Genomic DNA, 23,552 nt, shown 5'->3' with positions numbered 1-23,552 from the left:
TCTACGACAATATACATATAAAGAGTACCTTTCTATCTAATTTTAGACAAGAAATCATATTCCGATGTCAAATTGTCATAAAAGAAAGGATACAGGACTATGTTAAGTAAATATAGCTACCCCCTCTGGTTGCGCACGCTACTCCGCATTTCTGAGAGGGTCATCTTCGAAGGACCATAGCTCCCTTAGAAGCCTTTTATGTACCCATATTTATACCAAGTTTTCTTCATATTTTCGAATGTAAAATCAATTCTTAAAATATGTTCCCCTATTTTATTTACACCCTGTACACTTATCTTAATTCTGAGACACATCGGAATTCCAAATTGCCATATGATGTAATTTTTCCATGTGGCAATTTGACCATTCCAGGAAGAGCAATAATTTTTCAAAATAATAACTTAGAACCGATTTAGTATAACTAAGTATACGGCTTGTGAAGGCGATTGATTAATAATTATTAATTTCATGTATTTGTCGAAGACTAGTGGTCCACAAATATTTGCGGAGATATTAACTTTGGAGATTTTCAGAAAATTTTCGAAATTTTGGTGTTGAACTCCTGCCAATAAATTGAAACGTTCTTACTATATTATTTTTCTTACCAGAACTGATTCCGAAGGGATTTCGAGAATTCTAAATAATCGCGCTAATCGAGGAATTCTGAAATTCATAAAAGTAGTTAGGAGAATTTTCAGGCTTTTTTTCTTAACATGAACTCATACTACTTAGAATACTAGTCGATTTTGAAAGGCCAAGTGATGCTGTAACACGAATTCAATACTCCAGTAACTTGACTATCAGGGAATATCCACCAAAAAACTGAAAGTAAGTCGATATTTCGAGTATCACATACATACCTTTAAATAAATCTACTATTCAATTTATCAAATAATAAATACATTTTTTTTTAAATGTTGTTTTCATTTATTTCTCATTTAATTTACATTTTATTTAAGGCAATTTTTCTGATTTTGAAACCTCGTATCCTCGGATGCACGAGAAGGAGTTCTTACGGGCTCAGCAGAGCTTAGCTGTGAACTAACCTGATCTATTAAAAAATCCTAAAACAATTAAGTTACCGCCAACACAAACGACGTCTCCTGGTCATTTCCACATGTTTTCCAGACGGGATTGCATGCATATCGCAAATTGAAACCCAAATAAATTTCCATCAAACCGACGCTACTCGAATGACGTGACTATTTCTTTACAAAAGCAATCAAAAAGTTGTAACTCATTTAACTATCTGCTTTCATCATCACCACTAGACACGCGTCACGTGTCATAACCGTAACTTTAGGCCCCTTCTTATCAATCTGACTGCATTTTTATCGCGGTCAAGATCGGTCAAATAAAAATAAGGGGTAAAATTCACATTATGTGATTTGTGGTTGTTCACACTATTTCTGGGTAGATTTAATTTCTAATGAAATAAATTCAGTAAAATAAAGGAACTTAAAAACGTAGAACATTGAGTATCATGCAGTCACTGAAGTGGATGATAAAGTTCCATTAGCATATCTGTATTTTTTACTGTCCAGGTTTTCATAAATATAATTAATCTGCAAAAGGCCACGATATGAATACTTGCAGTCTTGGATTTACGTTCATTGCAATAATTCAGTTAGCATGCCATGCTGTATATTCTAATATACATACAAGGTGTGTTTTGATCATTAACCTTACAAGCATGACGCAATCAATATGCCACAGTGTGCTGAAAATGTTGTAACATGCTGCAGCTTGCTTTTTATAATTCAAAAGCTCAACAGCACAGATCTCCCCTACATTAGTGTCGAAATATTAGAGTCCAGATAACTCTGCCCTCAATAATATTTTAATCGCGGAAACTGTTAGATAAATAGAAATCGGGAGCTAATCTCTTCGTTTCTACGTTCTGAAGCTACCTTCCATGTAAAGTTACTAGTACCTTGATTTCCTGAGGCTTAGGCCTAGTTTTCAGTTTTTCGGCGTTCTTGTTAACTTTGCCAGCAAGATTATTTCCAATGGGGAAATTGACCAACATTTTTTCGAAATTCCCTTGTTGGCACAGTTACTAAGCTAACCAGAATTCGATATGTGGGACACACAATATTTTCCATGATAAGCTAGTAACACAAAAACAATTCTGTGTAAGACGACGAGGCTTACTTATGCATTATAAGCACCATTATCGCTAATTTATATACCATGTATCCCAGACCCATATGTTATGGGTTTTTCTTTAATATAAAATATACAAGTAATGAGTATTCCGACATATTAATAAATCAAGCAGGAATTGGCCATCTACCACATGGTAATGCGACTACCCATTTGATCACCTACAATCCTAAAAATGTCTTCGTGGAAAGTATTGGTGCAGGTGTTCCATATCGAGAATTAGTAGTGACATTTCCATGCTAGAGAGTGACCTCGGCTCGTTCCTTTCGTGTTGTTCCAGATAAGAATGGAGAAGTTAACGTAAAACGACAGGCAGAGGTATGGAAAATGGGCGGCTAATCTCACGAAGTTGGATCTATACTAACCTATAATGCGGTAATCCGGCCCATGAGAGTCAGGTCGCTATAATGTGCCATGTTCCGTGGAAAAATGCTACGACTCCACTTAATCCTTGATTAATTGGGAAATGAGCATGTTTTGTAAGAATGCCAGTCATAATTCGCTTGTAAGGGAAATTTTGATACGCAAAGGTGTTTTATTTTTAACTCACCTTTAGTCGCGATGTGACATGCTGTAAGGGAATGCCCGCATAATTTGTCTTTCGTTTCCTTTTATCATTATTTGTTTCACGTGAAGAATGCTTGGAGAAGAAGAAATTCGGAGGGGGGCTGCTGGAAATGGCACGTTAAGTGCCGAAGGGCTTGGCGAAGGCATCATCATATTACCTATCATATACCGATTTTAAATATTTGCTATCCACCACACATCGTCAAAATGATTTCATAACTTCCCAAAAGGTAAATTTCCTTTCTTTAAGATTTATTTTATTAATCTAGTTCATTTAACAAGTAATATATTCAGTTTTCATATTTTATTCCTCCTTCGTGGACACACAATAGCGGTTTTTCTAGACTATCTGAAATTTCCTGCTACAATTCGTAATTTTTTTCAACCTTCATTCATCAAGAATGGGAAATAAGCAATATTGAGTATTGCGTCACAGATTTTCTTGTTTGTTGACCCGGCGCATCAAGGGGATGGCAAGTGATGAAATGCTGTGTCATGTGTCATAAGTCATTCCTTATTTCGTAACTACCGCACCTATTACTGTTCATTGAATTATCTATCCTTTACCTCAGTTTCTTATCTGCCATTTATTGTTTTTAACTCGCCTTGCACTACACAAACTCGTAAGTATCTGAAAATTGCTTTATGGTATATATATATAGTTGCCGTTTACAAAAACCGTAAATTAAAATAAACTGTCACCATATTAATCAATACATTAATCATATTCCAGAAAAAGAATGAAATAAAACAAATTCCTCACATCCGGGAAATCTAAGCTAACACGAAAATTTATTAACGCTTTTTCCTAAAAAGCCATTAAACGGACTTTTTCAGAAACTGCCTTTTAAAAGTTATATTACCCCCATAAAAAATCTAATATAAATCTGGGGACCAGGACATTATATTATTTTTTCGTGTCGGGGCTTATCGGCTCAATCGATGGGCCGGTGTCGTGCTCGTCGACCAGGGGGCGTGGAAGTCGGTCATCAGTCATAAAACGCCGGTCACGCGGTTCTTCCAGGAAATTCGACTATAGGGTGGCACTGGAAAGCTGGATAAACAACACGCTTTACTGCAGCAATACTGCCCTTAAATGCCTGCATTCCATTTTAGTTACTGTAGAACTTTCAAAATTTAAAGCCACCCTTATTCCACCAGACTTTCTTATGCCTCTGTAAACGAGGTGGCGAGAAAAATGTTACTTATCCGAGTAATTGCGTCGACCAACGAAAATCTCCGCGACGTTAGAAAAATGATGTTTTAGTTTCTTTTTTGATCGATATGAGATGTGCTTGAGTGTTTGAGGTTCACCCTGTAGATAATAACTTACCATGGTCGCGTGCGCCGCGGACTCTATCTGACCAAATTATACATCGAATGTTTACGGGTCAACCGTTATTTGTCACATAACCGTGATTTCATAACGCATTTTCCCCTGTCCCTTTACCTTTTCACATTAGCATTCGAAATGAGAAATGTCCCATAATGCCCTACATAAAGATATTGTCAGAGATAATGGTGCGGTTCACTTATCATTTCATTTTTATTGTTTGTATAGGCCGAATGTTGAGATATTTCGGGATCTGCATCTTCTCCTATAAAATGCAATATTTGAAGTCTGAAACCTGAAATATGAAACAATAACCTCGTCGGTATCGATGTCCCGTGACGTCACAGGAACAGATTGAAGAGTGCTGGGAGAGGTTGCCGGTTACCATGGAAACCGGCATCAGCAGAAGAGCTTTTGCGACTCGTCGGGAAAGCTTCGTGTCCTGCGGGAAGCTCGGCGACATGTCGATAAGTCGGGAATCGTCTCCTAGGGTTGACCTGGAAAAGTGCGGAATTATTTGTTGAATTGAAGGAATTATGTAAATTAGAGGAGTTTAACGTCAATCTTATCGTTACTATTGATGAAATAAAAATATTTGGTAAATAATAACATTAAACTCATTAAACGTAAGCCAGGGAGAGTTTTCATGTGACATCTTCAAGATTTTAATGAATTAATTTCTGTAACTTGTTTTCTTGCAGCTGCATCTACTATTTAACATTTAATGTAACAACAATAGATTTTCTTATGTAATTTTAAGTCAATTCATTTCAAATATGACTCAATTGAAAAATCGATTGAACTACGTCGGTCGCTTTGGCGCGTGCCGTCTAAGAGCGTCCACGAAGGGCAAGCGGCGTCGGTGGCTTTATTTAAGTAATTCCCCCTCTTATGCGTAAGCATCACTTGTACGCACAATATGTAATTACAATAACTCTGTTTTCTACTGTGACTACTGTAATGCTTTATCGCAATTGGGACATGTTTTCCCAGGTTACTTCGCCAAAGTCGATTAATTAGAATATCAACAAGGGTTTTACTTATAATTTATCACTATTATTTATCCAACATTTAACGCCTACATATTGTTTTTGAAATAGCAAATTCTATAGTTGCGCAACAAATAATTTCAAAATATTTTCATAAGTACAAAAAATACTTCTATTTTCTAATTATGGAACTGACTTTATCTGAATCATCCTGTAACAGAAAATAAATATTTTAGATAACATTAAAAAAAAAGGAAAAAAATTCCGCTGCGGACAGGATTCGAACCTGTGCGGGCAGAGCCCAATGGATTTCAAGTCCATCTCCTTAACCACTCGGACACCGCAGCTCATCAAGGATGTTTCATAGCGCCATTGAAATAGTTAATGAATACTCATAATATTTTAGATGAAATATCTAAAAAACCTTAATATTTTTTACTGCGCGTGCAACAATATTGCAACTATTGATGTTTTTCAACATCAAGAGATTATGAATTTGCCAAAGTATTTAGATATGCTAGAATTGATATTTCAAATATTGTTTTTTCAATCATATATGAATCATAGAGACCTTTTTATGTACATTGCAGGGTGCTGTAATTGCATTAATAAAAACATGTGCTTACGTAGGTTTTTGTTAGAAATATTAAATAATTTGCTTAATGAGGTATTTACACAGTAATAACAATCTTAAATTAAGTTAAATAGTCACATGCAATTTAGTCAAATTAATTGTAAGCTGAAAACTGTAGTTTATCTAGAGTGGTGCCATCTGACATTTATTACGATGAAAGGATTGGCCTAGTTCAGAAGTTTGTTAAAGATGAGGTCACTGCGTGTGTACAAGATGGCGCTACTAAATATAAATAATTTAAATTTTAAGATTATTCGGTGATTGTAAATAAGTGCAATTCGATGGAAGAAAGTTTTAATGGACAGCATGGTAATACTTTAAATATAATTGAAATTATTTTAATTATTCCAATTTAAATAATGTTCTTGATATTATGGCGGATATAAAATATTTCTTCTTTAACTCACCTTGCAATATCTACAGTAATCTAGTTTGCTGTGAGCTTTAAGCTGTAGTTTTAGTATTCAACAATAGATGGCAAAAGCCTAATTGTCAACTTTGACGTAAACGTAAACTAACTGACGGGTCCCTTAAAGAGCTGTCGGTTTCGGAAATGTTTATCAATTTGTAAATTATTATTGTTAAGTTCGGGTAAACGAAACGAAAATTTAGTGCTCCGTGAGTGAATTTGTGCTGGTGATTTAAACCTGCACTTCGTCATTCCATTAATTCTGGACTTTGGCATATATTCTCTACGGATTACGTCCCTCTTACCAACCGACAAGACGTAGGTAAGATTTTTTCAGAAATATATTTTTATGTAGTGAAACACCATTAAACAAAGTTGATAACATTGAAGTTTTATGTATAATTATTTGGAATTATTGATAAGTTTTGTGTCTTGAGAAATCACCCCAAAATGCAAGACTTTCATGGGGTAGGTCAATGCAAGGGTTACATTTGTCAGCCATGTTTGTTGACAAATCCCTCAGAGGGGGTCCAGAAGCCAGAAAGGTTTTAAATGAGGAATGCTAGTGTCCTGGATCTGTTTATACTCAATTAAGTTCCTGTAACAATAACTTTTCTTAGTACCATAATGCATGATACTATAGTTACAAAACTCAAGAACCAACTTTCAAATCAACTGAGAGATAGATAGGTACTCGTATAGTTAGCTACTACATTTAGATACTTATTTCTCACAATGGCAAGCCCTCATTTTTTTAGTTTCAAGTCTTACCATAACTTTTACACTACCCACAGAGGTTCCCAATGCTTTGCTGAGCCGATAGAGGAGTGCTAAACTCAAAGTTCTAGGCCTAAGATTTGTGTGAGGTGTTTAGAATATGATTAAATCAGATGAAGTGTCTATTATGTTACACTTAACATATTCAACTTTGGCTACTTAGAAGTGGACTAGTAGTTGTAGTAGTAGTGTATAGTAGCTTTTATTAGGTACATAAATATATGCATTTACATAAAATACTTAAGCATGTATAATATAAAATTAAATATCACATTTTCATTTATTCCAATGACAAAATTAGGTGCCTGCCTGCAGAATAATTCTGTCCACATTTCTAACACTCTTTTCTCCTGAAATGAGTTACCTTAGTAAATTCCATTATTTACTTTATTGAAGTTGCAAAGGAAAAAATAAGTCACTCCTCACACAGGTAATTCACCTGGTTTAATGCAACGGCTTGCAACAACCTTGGCTACAAAGCAGGGCTATTAAAAGTCTCAAATGTAATGACCTTACTGGCTTGCGAAACTCAAGTAAACAATGTCTCAGTTGACCATCATCACCCGTTAATTTTTCGAGATAACAAAGAGAGTATGTATTATGTATTACTCTCCGTATTACTTTATCGATTCTTTGACTTATTAATGTCAAGTTTAACCTTCGGTTTAACCTCCAGGTTAAGTAAGGTTTGTCATTAAAAAAATTGAAATTTTATTTAATAGCATTAAACCTAGTTTGTGAATGTATCTTTTACTAGGAAGTATAAATAATAACTAAACTCACAAGTTGAGATAGGAAATGGAGCACTGGGGTAGGGACTTCATGTAGATGAAGCTAAAGAGAACAGTTATCATTACAAACAAATAATCGGGTTGGTAATCCCCTGTTCAGTCTTCAGTCGACTCTCCATTACTTGTCCAAATTTAAGTAGGCACGTATCTCAGCAGTTACATGGTGTGTAAATAAGTAATTAAAACTAACTCTTATTAACTCTGATTATTGAGTAAATGGGAAGAACAGTAGGTAATTATTAGTAATTAAGTAGTTAAGTGTCACAAACAACATATATTAATTATGTCTCCGCATAAGTTATAAGTTAATAAAAGAGTAAGCGTTCTTATCGCCATTTAATAATACGTTGACAAATTTTTTTCGTTAAAAATGACACTTACAGACTCAAAATATTACAGGCTTATTTATGCTAATAGCCCAACCTTTCGCCCTCTAAACTAAATATTTAAAGTATGTCTATATTTTTGCCACCATATCAGCCACATCGTTTGTTGTAGACTTTACAACAGTTGTTGAATGATAAAACTGAGAGTAAAACTGACTGTTGCTAATTTTGATTTTATTTCGAGTCCGTTGCAAAAGTTTCTTTAAGCTGTGGGTAACCTCTATTTAGGTGCAAAATTTTTATAAAAATTATTAAGTATATTAGGAGATATGTGTCATTTTGATATCTGATTTTATTCATGTATTAGCTGTGCTAAAACATGATTTTCTACAGGATGATTCACAACTTTTCCGACAAGCTTTAACCACATTTGCACCTTCAAATAACAAGTTGATTTGTTGAAAAAAAATATAATAAAAGTTCAACAGAAATCGAATAAAAAATTCTTAAAGTTTATAACGTAACATTTTACTTACTTCGGCAAAAGATATTCAAAGTTACCTGCATTGACTTGTAAGCAAACTTGAGCTCTTCGAATCCATTTTTGTCGAACTCCTCAACTAGTATCCTACCCAATGGACTAGGAGCAGCCGCTCGTGAGTTTTGCCTTGCCTCTCCGTATGTTAAAACAATGTCCATTAACTCCTTGTTATTGTACACATGTGCCATTTTTATTGAAAAAACTTAATAACACCTCAAGAACTAATTTACATAAACTAAATATTAGTGACTCAATATTAAAATATCGGGCAGTATTAAAAAAACAAATGTGGCATCTTATTTTTGTTACTTTTTTTATGCAGTGTTTACCTTTGTATGGTAAATCAGATGGCAGAGTCTCATTTATTATTTTCAATTATTGAAATTTTAAGAATTTTTATTTTGGTTTTTGTTGGACTTTTAATTAATTTTTTTTCAACAAATCGACTTGTTATTTGAAGGCGTACATGTGGTTAAAGTTTGTCAGATATGTTGTGAATCACCCTGTATATGCCTAATTACATACTGAGCTCCCAATAAAATTACTACTTAGGTGTACAAATATAAGTAAGTTCCTGTTCCTGATTTTGTAGCTTAGTTCAATATTTATAATAAAAAGGTCGCTGACTTTTTATCTCATCCTTGTGCTTAGTACACACACATATACGTACCCAGATAATGCATTCGTCGTGTTTCCCCTTTAAAGAAGTCGCAATTATGTTTGTAAGCACTTCAGCCCAGTATATCATGATTGTGCTGAAATCCAATTAAGTTTCACCGGATGTTTAACTTTTTGATCGGCTATGAGTTGAATCATTAATAATTTGTACTGAAGGTGGTTTCCTCGATGGATCTTGGAGGTCCAAAGATGTCCTTAGAAGCCAAATATAAGTTGTGGCAAATTTAAAAATCAACCACAGGATTACTATTTTCAAGTTAGTATTTTCACCCTAAAAATGTCAACATCCCAACTTGTTTTATTCTGGAGTACAGTTGTAATTTATTACGCTGAGTTCATCATTTGTATTTCCTAACACACGGATGTGTCAGTATTTGATTTCGCTATTGCTCTCTCCATTTATAACTTCTACTTTCGCAGAGGGTTGTGGAAAAATGATCTAAGACAAGCTTTAAGATCTCGGTTAAGAAATGTCCATACAGCGGCAATTTGTTTTCACCAGTAACGAACTCCAACAAGGAGAAGCCCGAAGTGTAAAAGTATAGAAGTAATTGTATATCATAATGATCAACTGATTTGACCTTACTAAGGAATTTAAAGAAGAGAAAGTTGTAAAAAGCTTATAGGGCTGCAAGAAAAATAATATTTTAGTTCATTAGAATTCTGCCTTCATTTAAACCTGTATTTAGGAAAAAACCGTAAGTGCCTCGCTTGGTTTCTACAGTTTGGCAATGATTTCATTGATGTGTTCATTTCCAATCTATTACCTGAGAAGCAATTTCTACTAGTTCTATTTCATTGGTTTAGCAATTAAAAGAGCTGTAGTGAATCACAAAAACGATCACTCAAAACATAAAATTAAACCTATTTAGGTCACTGTACCCGCTCCAGATAGAATTGTTATTAATATTCATTAAATCAAATTAACAATTTTCGGCTTTCTAGGTCGGCAATTCCCTCTTTATTGTTATATTGTTGGTGCGAAATTTGGCAGGGCAATTTAACTAAGTGCTAGTTTTAAAAATCTAATCGACGTTATTTAGAGTTATGGGTTAGCACCGAAGAGAAGCATTGAGAATAATGCTCAAAAACAAAGGCCATAATTTATCTATTCAGTTATATACTAAGAAAAATGAGAACAACAGTTTTTAATGTTATGCGTTTTACGCAAAATGGTATGTCCAAATCCCTAGCTGTCTTTTAATACCGCAAACGATAATTATTAAGCAATTTAGTTGTTATCTAAGTATTAACATGGATTGTTACTTTTCAAACAACAATTAGTTAATTGTTGATGGTGGGCAATTTTATAAGCATTTGAGTGGCACTTACATATGCTAACAAAGCTTAAAGGTAGAAGTCTAAGTGTATGTCTCATTCGTAGATGCAAAACCTGCTTGTTTGTTTTCTATTTTATAGTAGCCTTAAAGTATCTTAACCTACTGTTTATTATTATATTTATATGGAAATTTGATAATATATGATTATCGAGACTATTATAGAATATTATGATTCAATGGTTTTCAGCGTCTCATCGCCCAATCATCAGATGGATTTACTTATAAAATACTAATTATCATTTGACATAGAATATTTTTGTTGTTAAAATACTTCTTCTTGTTCTGTATTTTATCAAATACCCAACAAACCAAGCAACATAGTAGATATTCGATTCTTTCCAGTTCCACCAAAACCTAGTCAACCTTCTTTCCTTGAATATTTATCAGAATTCCTCAGTATGTCACAACAAACCAATTTTAGCAACAATGGCCAAGGTTGATACCAATTAAGTGGCAACTTGTATTGAGGCGGGTTTATTCCTTAATAGTACCAGTTGAATTTTACTACATACAGTCATAGACACTCGTATAATTTTAATTAGGCAAACATTTAAAAATTTAGAACCATTTCATGCTTATCATCATAATTTTATTCATTATTGTTTAATGGTGTTTCGGTGGGCAGAAGTTTTGATGTTTCATAAATCTGGGGGGAAATCCAATACCAACTTGATATTGTTTTGCTTAATTTGGATGTTCAGTAAAAACTTTGTCGACGATTAAAAAGATAATTATGTGAAACTAACATCAACAATTTAAAATTAAAAATAGAACACTTTGCACGTACTTTGGTGGTTTATACACGTGTGTGCTTAATGCTCCAGATAAGTGATTCAATATTTGAGGTGATGTTTGTGGAATCTTTAATTTGCAAATTCATATGATTGTCGTAATTTCAGTTTTCATCGTTATATTATGCAATATATTACATATTGTTAATTAAAGTTTTAACTTACTAAATTAAACGTCAAAAGTTAAAACGTAAAAACGTAAAAAAGCTTTAAACGTAAAAAGTTAAAACGTAAAAACGTAAAAAAAGCTTTAAATCCAAAAAAGCTAATCTAAAAAAGCGCTTTAAACGTAAAAAGTTAAACTTTTTACGTTTAAAGCACTTTTTTACAGAGATTTCAAGGATCTACATTTAAATTTATAAAAACCAATATTTTCAAACTTATAGATATATAAATTTAAATGGTACACCCTGTATGTTATTATTTTATCTAAGTTTCTGGAAAATAAATGAAACGTGTATTTTTCCGTATGAGAAGCAGTGCGTTACAGACTGCTATTCTCAAATTTAACGAGTAATATGTTCTTTCTGATGCATTGGTTCTTATAAAAAAAAATGTTAGGTATTTTTTCAAAAAATTAAAGATAGATGTACCAAATCTTACATATTGGGTGTCCCATTTAAAAAGTTTAAATTTGCCTTATTAACTTTGAAAATATGTTTTTGCTATGAAAATCAAAACGTTCCAAAGGTAAATATTTACAGCCACTTCTAAAAAATTCACGTATTCGAAAAACATCCTGTAGTTTCGAAATGGGAAATATTGATATACGGGAATGAGTCAGGTAGGTACCAGTTTTGGTTCAGCTGAATCAACTTTTATATAGCTGCGACTTAATGTCACAAATGATACATTATGGATATTTACATATAAAGCAACAATTTATATAAATATAGTAATAATTATATGCAATGGTGTGGCATTTTCCGCCTTGACCTCGGAGTCGAGGGATACTTGTACTAAGCCTAAGCACTCCTATTCTTCCTAATTCTGAAACAGAGGTAAGGATATCAAGCGCCCTCTAACCGATAGGGGATAGACTGCGACGTAGCATTATTTTTACAATGGTAAAACAGGTCTCATTCATTTATTTGAAGGCAAAGCTCCAAACTACGACAATACGCGGTGAGAGGTCGCTACAAAGCTCATGTAGGCCTCTACAGTGCAGAACCGACGGTTACATGCAGGAGTGCGGTTTTCACGTACATTAAAAAGAATTAACTGTTTTTATTTGTACAATTAAATTATGGTTCAAGTAGAGCGTAATCGTGTTTAGTATGAACATTTCCACTGAAAAATTATCATTATTGATTTTTTTTGTTAAACATATTCATTAAATTCTTGGTTCCTAAACAATGGTCAAGGCAAAAATGAATCTCCAAATCTATTTTTTTCTAAAAACCCATATAAAATAAATTATGATCCTTTCCTTCTTGGAATCGACAATGGAGGTTGCCATTGTTTTGGCAAAACCGCTTAATGCTATTATTTATGATCATGATCTATTACGTTTGTCCGTTTTTATTTTCATTTTTTTTCTTTTTTAGAAAGGAATTATGTCCCTGAAAGTCGCCTTATGTGTTGGAGGAGGAAACATCGGCAGGAAAATATTAATTAGTAAACCTACCTATATCGTCATATTATGTTCTTTTTTAATGCCGCATGTTTTTATGGTTGACTTGCGTCATACCGGCTTGAGTTTGATTGTTTATATTCTCAGTAGTAATGGTTTTATTAATTCTATTCATAGACGGAATCGCTTATTAAAGCTAAAGTTGATTTCGTTAATAAAAATTATGTGCAGAATATGTAAAATTTCAGGAATTTTGAATGGTTAGTAAAGTAACAAGACATTAAGTCAGGCCTGCAGACAGGCCGGGCCAACCTTTCTTGGCGGTGGTCTGGCAATTTTAAACCGCGTAGAGGTCAAATTACTAAGCCGAATGGTAACGACCAATTCAGGGTTAGCACCGTCTACTGGGTGTCGTAAAAAACATTTAAGACCTGAGGAAATTGGCGCAAATCTGGCAGCAACGGCTTGGTATCGATTTCCACTGAGTGCCAACGAGGTTTTGTTGAATGATCTTACGTGTATCCCTATGGCCACGCCTATTATAGGCCAAACATTTTCATGTGCATTTTTACCGACTTTTATTGGGAGTTATTAAAATTTACGATCGTTTAAACTTACTTTTAAGAATCAATTAAAAGTAAGCATCGACTTTTAAACTGAGATTATAACCACGTTTATTTGGACGTTATAAATTAGAACGGGCAATTTATTAATTACAGCATTTTTTAATAAGCGGCAACAATAGTAATGAACAATCTTCAAAAGGTTAAAACAATTATGAGATCGGAGATATTACACAAATTTATAAGATACCATCAGCGACATTCACTTTGTGTATACTTCTGTGGGTCTCCTTAAGGTGGTACTTCTTATTATTACACTTGATGTTTGTTTTATTGTGTCAGGTTTACCGTATTTATAACCATTTTGTTTATGTAATGTATTCTATATTGTATAGAATAGTAGGCCTTACCCCAGTTTCAGCAATACCTAAAACAACAACCCCTCCCCCTTGCAATACCGAAACAGGGAGATATTCAGCGCGTTTAATTTTTAATAGCTTTTATTTTTGGATCCGATTAACGTCCCTGCCCCTTTACTTTTGCCCTTTAACCGCGTCCCCAAAAAATCAGATGGTCATAATGGAATTTGAATCGTTTTCATTTTTAAGTAGCTCCGATTTTTAACGAAGAAATTCGTTTAAGATCGAAATTGCAACATTGTATTCTCTTGCATTCTACTCTTGTTCTCGCTTAAATATAAAATTAAGAATTATTAACAAGTCCTGTATCTTCATATACATATAATCCCGCGCATTAACGAATACATTATTATTAATGAATATCCAAATATCATACCGTAATGTAGCAGAATGACTTTTTCACACAGTTGTCACGCCCAATTTATCTAAAACACTCCCCAATTAGTTCTGGCAATTTTTTCTCACTCAGAACAATGCCCCTTACCTAGCATGTACCTTTCCCGGTGATTGGATTGATCCCAATTTGATCCAAACAAGGTACCAATTTTTTCTGCACAGGTCAATACCCATCTAGATTATCAATCAGTTGAAACACCCGATCACGATAGGCAATTGTTTACTTTAATATCTCAGAATTCACGATCCAATAATTATTGTTTGGTAAGTCGCAGTAAATTAGCTAACCGTTGCGTGGTTCAAGGCCCCCTAATGATACAATATGATTCACAAGAATGGTGCTAAGCATCTTGATATTATTATTGATGTTGCGCAAGTGACTCTTGAGATGGCTCGTGGGTTCCATCACTTCAGTGCTAATTATGTCGTTTTGAAGTTTGATTTACTATGAATTATTAGGTATCATGCAACATAAGTATGGATATAATACTTGCGTCAATTTTATTGATGCCGACGCCTACAATGTATCGTATGCAATATCGAAATTTGCCCAATAACGGCGGCTCATTTATTTTTACTTTTCAAATCTCACGCAACTTTTAGAAGGTATGCGTGATTTATTATTATTCTAATAGTGCAGCCATATACATAATAAAACCAGTCCTAAAGTTAAAAAGAACCCCATAACCATAACCTATAAGCGTAATATATTGAGTTTGTGAGGCATTCTCACTAACGAAACGTTTCTATTATTTTAGTTAAAGAAACGTAACAGATTCGTGAGAGTAAATAAGGTTCTAATTTGATTTAATACGGAGTACGGAAATGATTTGAGAAGGAAAACCAGAAACTGTGGGAAAGGACGAATCCTGTTTATTATATGAAAGTTTTAACTGAATTCAACAGAGGAATTCCCCCAGAGAAGCCGAGAATGGTAATGGGACATATTGTGAGCATAGCAAAAGTATTCAGGTTAGTTCGGTGCGGAACGAATCGGAAAATTCGTCTCAGGGGAAAGTGAATAGGAATATCTTGGACCTCAAATTTCTATGGAAGTCGAAGCACTGATAAGGAAAATAAATCTCAAGGAAACACCAGAGAAAGAACACGATAAGAAATTGGAACGCCGCGTGCTTCTACAGGGCCAACAATCGACAATTCCGATTGAAAGGGAAGAGATCCGTTTAATGAGATAAGTATTCCTTGTGTTGATTCTACGCCACGTTTCGTAAAGTTACGAACGATATCCAATAGAACTAGAAAAGTTCCTAAAATAGAACTTTCTGGCTGAGCGGATTTTCAAGTGGTTACCGGAATAGGTGAAGAAAATAGGTTGATAGCGTAAATGTGGATCTTATCATTTTGATGCGAAGGTCGACAGAAGATTTTGGATAAGCGAAAAAAGGGACGGTCAAAAGTGGACATAAATTTGCTTGCAAATTTCCATTTTACCCATTATACCCATTGTAAGTAAACGCAAAAAATTTCAATTTTAAAATACGCAGTTGATTAATAGCTTCTGCGTTCTTAGGATAAGCATCCCCTGGATAGTATTTGTCCTCAAAACATAGTAAGCACTTTTAAAGACACTAAACCTGATTTTATACTGGATTTATAGTTTCGTTAGCATTTATATTGGCACTTTACGGAAAGGCGATGACATCAGACAATTATGAAAATCGGGCTGTATACTACTCTTTTAACACTTTAGTTCGAAAAACATTTTACTCCCATTTTTTCTATTTCTCTGTTGTCGAGTCTAATAGCGGAAAAAATTAAAGACAACTGCAGTTTTTCGGTTATTAACTAACGTGTTCAGTTGCAGTCTTCTCCTCTTCAGCAACACACTTCGCGACCCTTTCTGTCCAGTTTTATTTTTTTCCGTAGATTATGGATGTGTGTCCCATTTGGACTAATTTTCTATCATACTTTCGTTTTTATTTTCCTCAGAAATAACATTAAAACTACGTAGCTATTCTAGGAGAATAACCCTAATATCATAATATCAAATTGGCATAATTTACGCGATTTTGGAGTCAAGGGAAAACGGTGATATTTAGATTGGTTGAAAACCGAACGTTACGGTTTTAATGTCAATACATTAGAGCAGCCGAGAAATTAGTGCGATTATTAAAATGCAACGCCGTTTTACTTACACAGTGGTTGAGTCAGAAATTGCACAAAAGCCGATTTTTATTGGTTAACACAAACCAACACATCGGAACTAACGTTTTGTTGTAATTTGGACTGTAATAAATCTAAGCAACTTTGACATTTGCATGAAGATTTGAATTTAAAACTTTTTTGGATGTCCGATGGCGTGCTTATATTCAACGGTTTCTGGATGACTTCTAATGCGGGTTAATGGTAACAAATGTATGGGTCGACTTTGGATTATTGCTAGAGGTCGCGAGTGATTAATTGCCTAAGTGTAGTGTTTGTTTGCCAAAGTTAATGGCAACTATTGTTTGGAGATGTTGGTTTTATTGGAGTTACACGATACGGAGAAAGGGTCATTATTAGGAGTTTACATAAATACCGGGTAATAAATGGGACATGCTTCAAATATGCTGTCCAAGCGTCTGAGTATCCTTTACTGGAATACTTTTATTAATCACATCTAGACATCTACTTACTTACTATTGTTATCGGGGATAAGTAAATATTTATAGCAAAAAATTTCAGTAACTAGATAATTGTGTTTTTTTATAAGGTGTACAGCTTATTAGACAACCTGTATTTTGACTTCAAAGTATATACGGTATCCTAACAACATATTCAGGGCGATAATTTGAAAACAAACAGCGTTTAATAGTTCTTGAACTATTGACAATATAAAAATTAGGCAAAACACATCAAATTAGATATCAAGAGAGTCAATTTTTGAGGTATTTGTTATTGTGTTACTTTCAACCCTCTGAGCCCCAGGGTCCTTACCGCTGAAATTTTAAATGGCAATCACTAAATTTAATGTCATTTTTGATATCTTTATGACATTCTAGATAAATACCATCTTTTTTTGGTCGAAAAATTTTTTTTGTCAAAATTTAAGTAATTTACTTCACAATTCGATGAAACGCTTAAAACCGATTCCAATGTAGTAATGTCTTTAATTTCAAATTGCAATAGGTATGCAAGTATTAAGGGGAGTCTATTATCGCATCCACTTCCTGAAGGGTATGAAAAAGTTAGTGAAAATTTAAATTTCCTACTTTTATTATTTTATGAACTGTTGGAAATAATTTCCATTGTTTTCTAAGCAGAAGTACAACCGATATTCAAACTCTTCGCGGATGTTATAAAATGTCTGAGGTGAAATTCTTGAATAATTTTTTGTTGGAGTTGTTATATTTAGTCTGGATGGGTGTTCAGCATAATCAATTTGAAATGGCCTCATAGAAAGAGTTCACGTGATGTCAGATCTGGAGACCTAGGTGACCATGTCAATGAAAATCTTACTCTAAAAGAACTTTTGCTATACTTCTAACAAGACGGAACACCATCTCATGTAGTACGTTGAATAAGAAAATGGTTGGGCAATCATTATCTGGGAGAGTGGATTGGTAGGAAATAATCTATTGAATAACTACCTATGTTTCCGGATCTAACACCACTTGATTTCTTTCTAAGGAGTCATTTGAAATCGGTAGTATTTAACACTCACCCAGATTCAATAGAACTCCAACAAAGGATTAATCAAGAATGTAGGGCTATTTCACCTCAGACGTTTTAAAACGTTCGGGAAGAATTTGAATAACGGTTGTACTTGCGCTTAAAAAACAATGAAAATCATTTTCAACAGTTCATAAAGTCATAAAAGTAGGAAATTTAAATTTTTACTAGCTTTATCATACCCTTTACGAAGTGGATATGACGATGGAATTCCGCTAAAACTTACATACGTATCGGAATTTAAAATTAAAGACATTACTTCCATTGGAATCGGTTTTAAGCGTTTCATCGAATTGTGAAGTTACTTAAATTTTGACAAAAAAATCCACCAAAAAAAGATGGTATTTATTTAGAATGCCATAAAGATATCAAAAATGAAATTAAATTTAGTGGTTGCTGTTTAAAATTTTAGGGGTACGCACCCTGGGGCTCAGAGGGTTGAAAGTAACACAATAACAAATACCTCAAAAATTGACTCCCTTGATATTTAATTTGATGTAGTTTATCAAATTTTCATATTGTCAATAGTTCGAAAAATATTAAACGCTGTTTGTTTTCAAATTGTTGCCCTGTACAATTTTTCACATGCTTGTGGAATGTATTCGAACGTTCCATTGTTACCGCCTTTCCTTTAAAATACGTACAGAACTGTCGGGTTCCTTTAACACCAAGTACCACCGTGTGTGCTTTCTTTATGCAGCTGATATAACATATGCATGAAATAAATTTCGATACCCATGTAGCACTTGAAAATGCACAGTATCATTCCGCGTATCTCACCTTTTTCCATGAAAAAAACCGACTTTTAATTTAATTGGGCATTATCCGAGGTCAAAAACCATGGAGACTGCACGGTGTAATCGCCCTTTGTTTTTTTTTTTTTACCATACAGCTCTCCTTTTACCTTGAAGTTTTTCATTAAACAATGTTATGCACGAATATAGTACATTAATCCTTTTACAGGAAGTAACCAAGATCTGTTACCCAATAGTACTGTTTTATTACGACGGGTGGTTGGGCGTATTGATTACAGATCCGATGTTGGTCTGGAAATTGTTAGTGAATAACCTTCTTCACTGATACATTACGCAACATTCCGTACCTTCAAAATGACTGAATCAGATTGTCCATATATTAGAAAGGTTATACACCTTCGCGCTATACAAAAATCATCATTATGCCTTTCTCGCAGCCATGCACAATGGCTCCAGCGGTAGACCTTCTGGGTCTGTCAGGTATATTAAAAACGTTGCTCTTACCTTGGATGCGGTCAGAACCATTGGGTAGAACGACGTCAGAGTGTCTTTTCTTCACTCCGTCGTCGTTTTATCCACTATAACTATATACAGGGGGGGCGTTAAAAGAGGTCTCTGAGGAAGCTTCAAGTGCCGGGCACAAGCAAACCTTAACAAACTGAAACAGGGTCGCTTTCTTTTACCTTGTCTCGATCCTTGGTGACAAAACACTTAATATTTTCATTGTCTGAGTGTCGTCACACAAAAATAATTCATTATTTTACAAGAGCGTGGGCAGGCGGCAATAAGTAATAAACTGGGTCCAACTATTTTCTCTTATAAATATACTTTCTCCTGTTATACAATGGTTCTGTGACAACTCCGAAGCTATAATTTGAACGTACGTTGAGTTAAATATCACTGTCTGGGTATTTAGAAGAAGGCTCTTAGGTAATTAGGCACTGTCAGATAATGGGGCTATTTTGCTTAACATTAAGTTGCAATGGCCGATACAACATTGTAAAAAACATTTAATCTCCTTGAAAACGTGTATATTGAGTGTTCCAATTTTTATGTGATAGCTAATGACGCTAGCGAAGCAATTTTTAAAAATAATCTGGTAAAAAATCTCTTTCCCCTTATTAAACATGAATGTACTACAATAATCTAAATTGCTTGCACCGGCAATGTTTCATATTTAGGCTCGACATACAGTTTTTCAACCTTCCAAAATTATGCAGGTTTTGCCCACTCATAGAGTTGATCGTTGTCGCCTCAATATTTAACAATTTGCCAGGCGCCCTTTAAGTATCTTCAATGACGTTAATGGCGCTTTAACACATTTTGCGGCGAATGACGGAAATAAGGGAATTTCAATATACAATATTCGATTAATAAGGTCGCGGTGAAGCTTCTATCAAAGCAGCCCCTGAATTTGAAAGTAACCCAATCAAGGGTATTAGTTTAGTAATTTATTTAGCTTACGTCAGAAATGAAAAAGCTTAAAATCACCATCTTTCGTTGATCAATGGATATGTAGGTGACATATGGTCACACCTCTCCCACTTTTTTATAGAGCCAAAATTACGTTAATTTTCCTTAAAATTAAAAAAAGATATATATGTAGAAGTTTTGCTATAATTTGTATCAACTTAAAGCAATTCATGTCTAAAATTACCTAGAAACGGTTCGAGGTTACCCAGAAACGCGGGATACATTTTTTTGAGATTTTTATTTAATTTAAATTTCTGTATATTTTCCCATTTCAAAATGCGAATTTCTTCATTTTTTATTCTTTTCTAATATTAATATTGTAGATAGAGAAAATCTAATCACACTTTTTCTTATTTTCAAAAAATTTATCTCACGTTAATTTTAAAAAGTTAGGCGTAATTACATAATACATCGGACGTGTGTTAATTCGCCTTGATTTTCCTATCCACCTAATGCCATGAATTCGTCTGTATAGGATTTTTCTTTCCAACGCGTGCAATAGCCCATTTAAAACAGCATTTCGATATGGGTCCAGTTGACTATTATATAGATCAATTATTCTCTTATTGCACTTAATGCCATTTCCATGCATGTTCCTGATAACTTTTCCAACAAGATAATTTCTGTAGAAACAATGAAATCTTGGCAAAGCGTTAGTCAATACTTCCATTTTAACGGAAATTATCTTTTAGTAAAGTTACTGCGACATTGATATATTAGCGCTTATAGAGGTCCAATTCAGTAAGCGTTTGGTGAAGCCCGAAAAAGCTAACTGATCGGATGGATTGCCAAATACATCGAGAGCTTTTTTTATATGCGTTTCGAACTCCAAAATTCGCAAACTAGAGCTCCAGGTCTTCCTGGGTTTTCAAAGATACGAAAAAGTATGCAAAAAGCACTTGACATTTTTAAAGAAAAATGTCTTTCTATCTTTCTAAACATCCCTTCTTCTTATTTTAGTGCTTAAAGTTGTGATGATCTTCCTTCGCAGTTCGTTAACATCGGTGGGTACAGATTTATAAATGAGGTCTTTCATAGTCCCCCATAAATATTAATCTAATGGGGAAAGATCTGGTGAACGTGCCGACCAACGTATTTCTCCATTGTTTGAAATGACTCTACCGGGAAATATTTCAGACTTGGGTGATATGAATTTTAAACGGACGATAGTTATGTTTTTTCAAGACTCTCCACATTACCTAATGAGATACGTTAATTCTTCCGCTAATACCCTTGTCGAAGTAGAATGACTGTTGAATTTAATCAAGAATTCAATTCATTGCCGTTGATGATTTTTGAGAAGGTTTTAATATTTTACTCACCACCTGTAAAATTCCACTTCATTCCCATTTGGTCTATGAATATGAATACGTCTTTTAGGGTTGGAAAATGCAATAAACTTGGCCAAATTTCTATAAAAGAATATAAAACAATTTTGAGCTGGCTGTTTCCGGATAATGTTTCCGAAGCAACTTGTACATTTCAATGCAAAGCAAAATAAGTTTTTAGTAAATCTCGTTGTTATTCATTTAACAAAGGTGTGTAGTTGATAAATTTATGCTGATTTGGCAACTGTTGGCAACGTTAAGCGAAATTCGTGTAGATAGTGTGAAAAAGTGTAGATGTTATTTCCAAGGCATTCGCAAAAACAAAATTTTTGATATTCCACCAAATCACAATTTTGAACTTTAACTTGTCATATATCATCGTAATAAAAAAAGGCTGAATTCAAAAGTGAAATACAAATCCAAGATGGTGTTCGTAAGAAAAAACAGGTTGATGATGGTTGTCGCAAATCGAAACGTCAGACTTCAAATATGACATCACCACGTTGTAGAAGAGGAATAGTTGCTATGATGAAGTTTCAATTATTTTGAATTACTTCACCCGATAAGTTGAGAAAAATAAAAATGTTTTTCCAAAATGTCAGATTTTTTCCACTATGTCTGGAAGTCTTTAGATTTTTTTTAACTTTAAAACGGCATATTTTTAAATCTCGAATTGCGCAATTAACAGATTCGCTACATAAGGGCTAAGAGGATATTCTCGACGCAGTGAAGAAGAACGTTCTATAAACCAAAAAACATTGATGATGAGAAGAATAATAAATAATGAAGATATATTAATGAGATTTATTCAAAACTGGCAAAAAATCCTGAGAATTGGTACTCTTCATATTTCCGCGAATACTTCGTTATGAATTTACTTTATTAAATAAAATATTGATAAATAATGTGGTAATTTATATTACGAAACATGACCACGTTTCTTCGCTTTATCATCGAGGACAGCTATTAAGGAATATTCATTTATTAAAACTTTTCTCCCTTTCGCACATTAAAAATGTTGCCTCTGGTAATAATACCCATGCAATTTAGATTGTTTACGTGATAACGCCTCTCAGCATCAAATTACGACATTGAAAATTTTAGAATATTCATAAATCATTCAATTGCGCCGGCGTTAATGTCAAATCTTACTCGATAAATCAAGCGCATTTCAATATCACCCACATACACGAATTTTTTTATCAATCTTATCAGATCATTCTTATTCTCACAAATTAAATATCCAGTCACAGGGGGAAAGGGATGGCTTCGATATATCAGACTAACAAAGCACAAACACCATCCTAAATTGAAAACCTCCACATTAGGCAAAATGTGCATGTAAAAAAATCAAGGTGTTAAGAAAAAAAACCCTCAGGAGAATTTATGGTATTTAAGAGGCTAGTGGGTCATTCTTCAGATTGATTTCTCGATCCGCCAAATTTGACCTTTCAAATAAAATTGAAGAAATGGTACCGTTCACTTATTCAATGCGTCGTTAGAGGTGAAAAAATTGACTTCTAAGATAGTAGGTGAAGTCAGTAATGTGAAATTAATACGGAGAACCACCCGTTAGATTCTACCTAAATAGTTAGAGCGTACACAATCGACGCATTAGCATAATCCTTTCAAAGTTCCATTTCAGTGACACCAAGAGAAAAAAAAGGATACCTATACTAATTGTAGTCAAGCTAATGATATTTCACTACTTAAACTCAAGGTTATTAAAACAATAATTATTAAACAATCACCTGTAATGTGTGAAGTGACGTAATTTTTGTAAATGTACACTATACACAATTGATTAGCGGGGCTGATTTACTGTTATTCGTCGTCACAGTTACTTTTATGTATTTAAGGAATTTTGTCCATTTAGTTAATGAAATTTTTCTTTATTTCAGATTATCACAGATATTGTGGTTACCCAAAATGAGGATACTAGAGGAGCGAGAATTGTATTATATGACTTCAGGTATGATATTAATTTTCAGTAATAATTACCAAACCATGTGCGGAATTTCTATAGTCATT

At 33.9% G+C, this 23,552-nt stretch overlaps 1 protein-coding gene and 1 non-coding gene across 2 annotated transcripts in view; one reads left to right on the top strand and one right to left on the bottom strand.

Annotated features, from left to right (window-relative positions):
- Nucleotides 1-5,320: 5,320 nt before the first annotated feature.
- Nucleotides 5,321-5,402, bottom strand: TRNAS-UGA (transfer RNA serine (anticodon UGA)). Its single transcript has one exon. It is a non-coding gene; the product is annotated as a tRNA-Ser (tRNA).
- Nucleotides 5,403-6,367: 965 nt separating this feature from the next.
- The window catches only part of gus (gustavus), an 89,576-nt gene continuing 72,391 nt past the window's right edge, over nucleotides 6,368-23,552 (top strand). The window contains exons 1-2 of the mRNA XM_066402228.1: nucleotides 6,368-6,416; nucleotides 23,423-23,493. The gene's annotated coding sequence lies outside the window, so the exon portion shown is untranslated. The remainder of the gene's footprint in view (nucleotides 6,417-23,422; nucleotides 23,494-23,552) is intronic.

Source organism: Euwallacea similis, chromosome 25 (assembly GCF_039881205.1).
Source record: "Euwallacea similis isolate ESF13 chromosome 25, ESF131.1, whole genome shotgun sequence".
NCBI lineage: Eukaryota > Metazoa > Arthropoda > Insecta > Coleoptera > Curculionidae > Euwallacea > Euwallacea similis.
The sequence above is the reverse complement of the archived record's forward strand: the minus strand, read 5'-3'. Positions and strand labels throughout refer to the sequence as shown.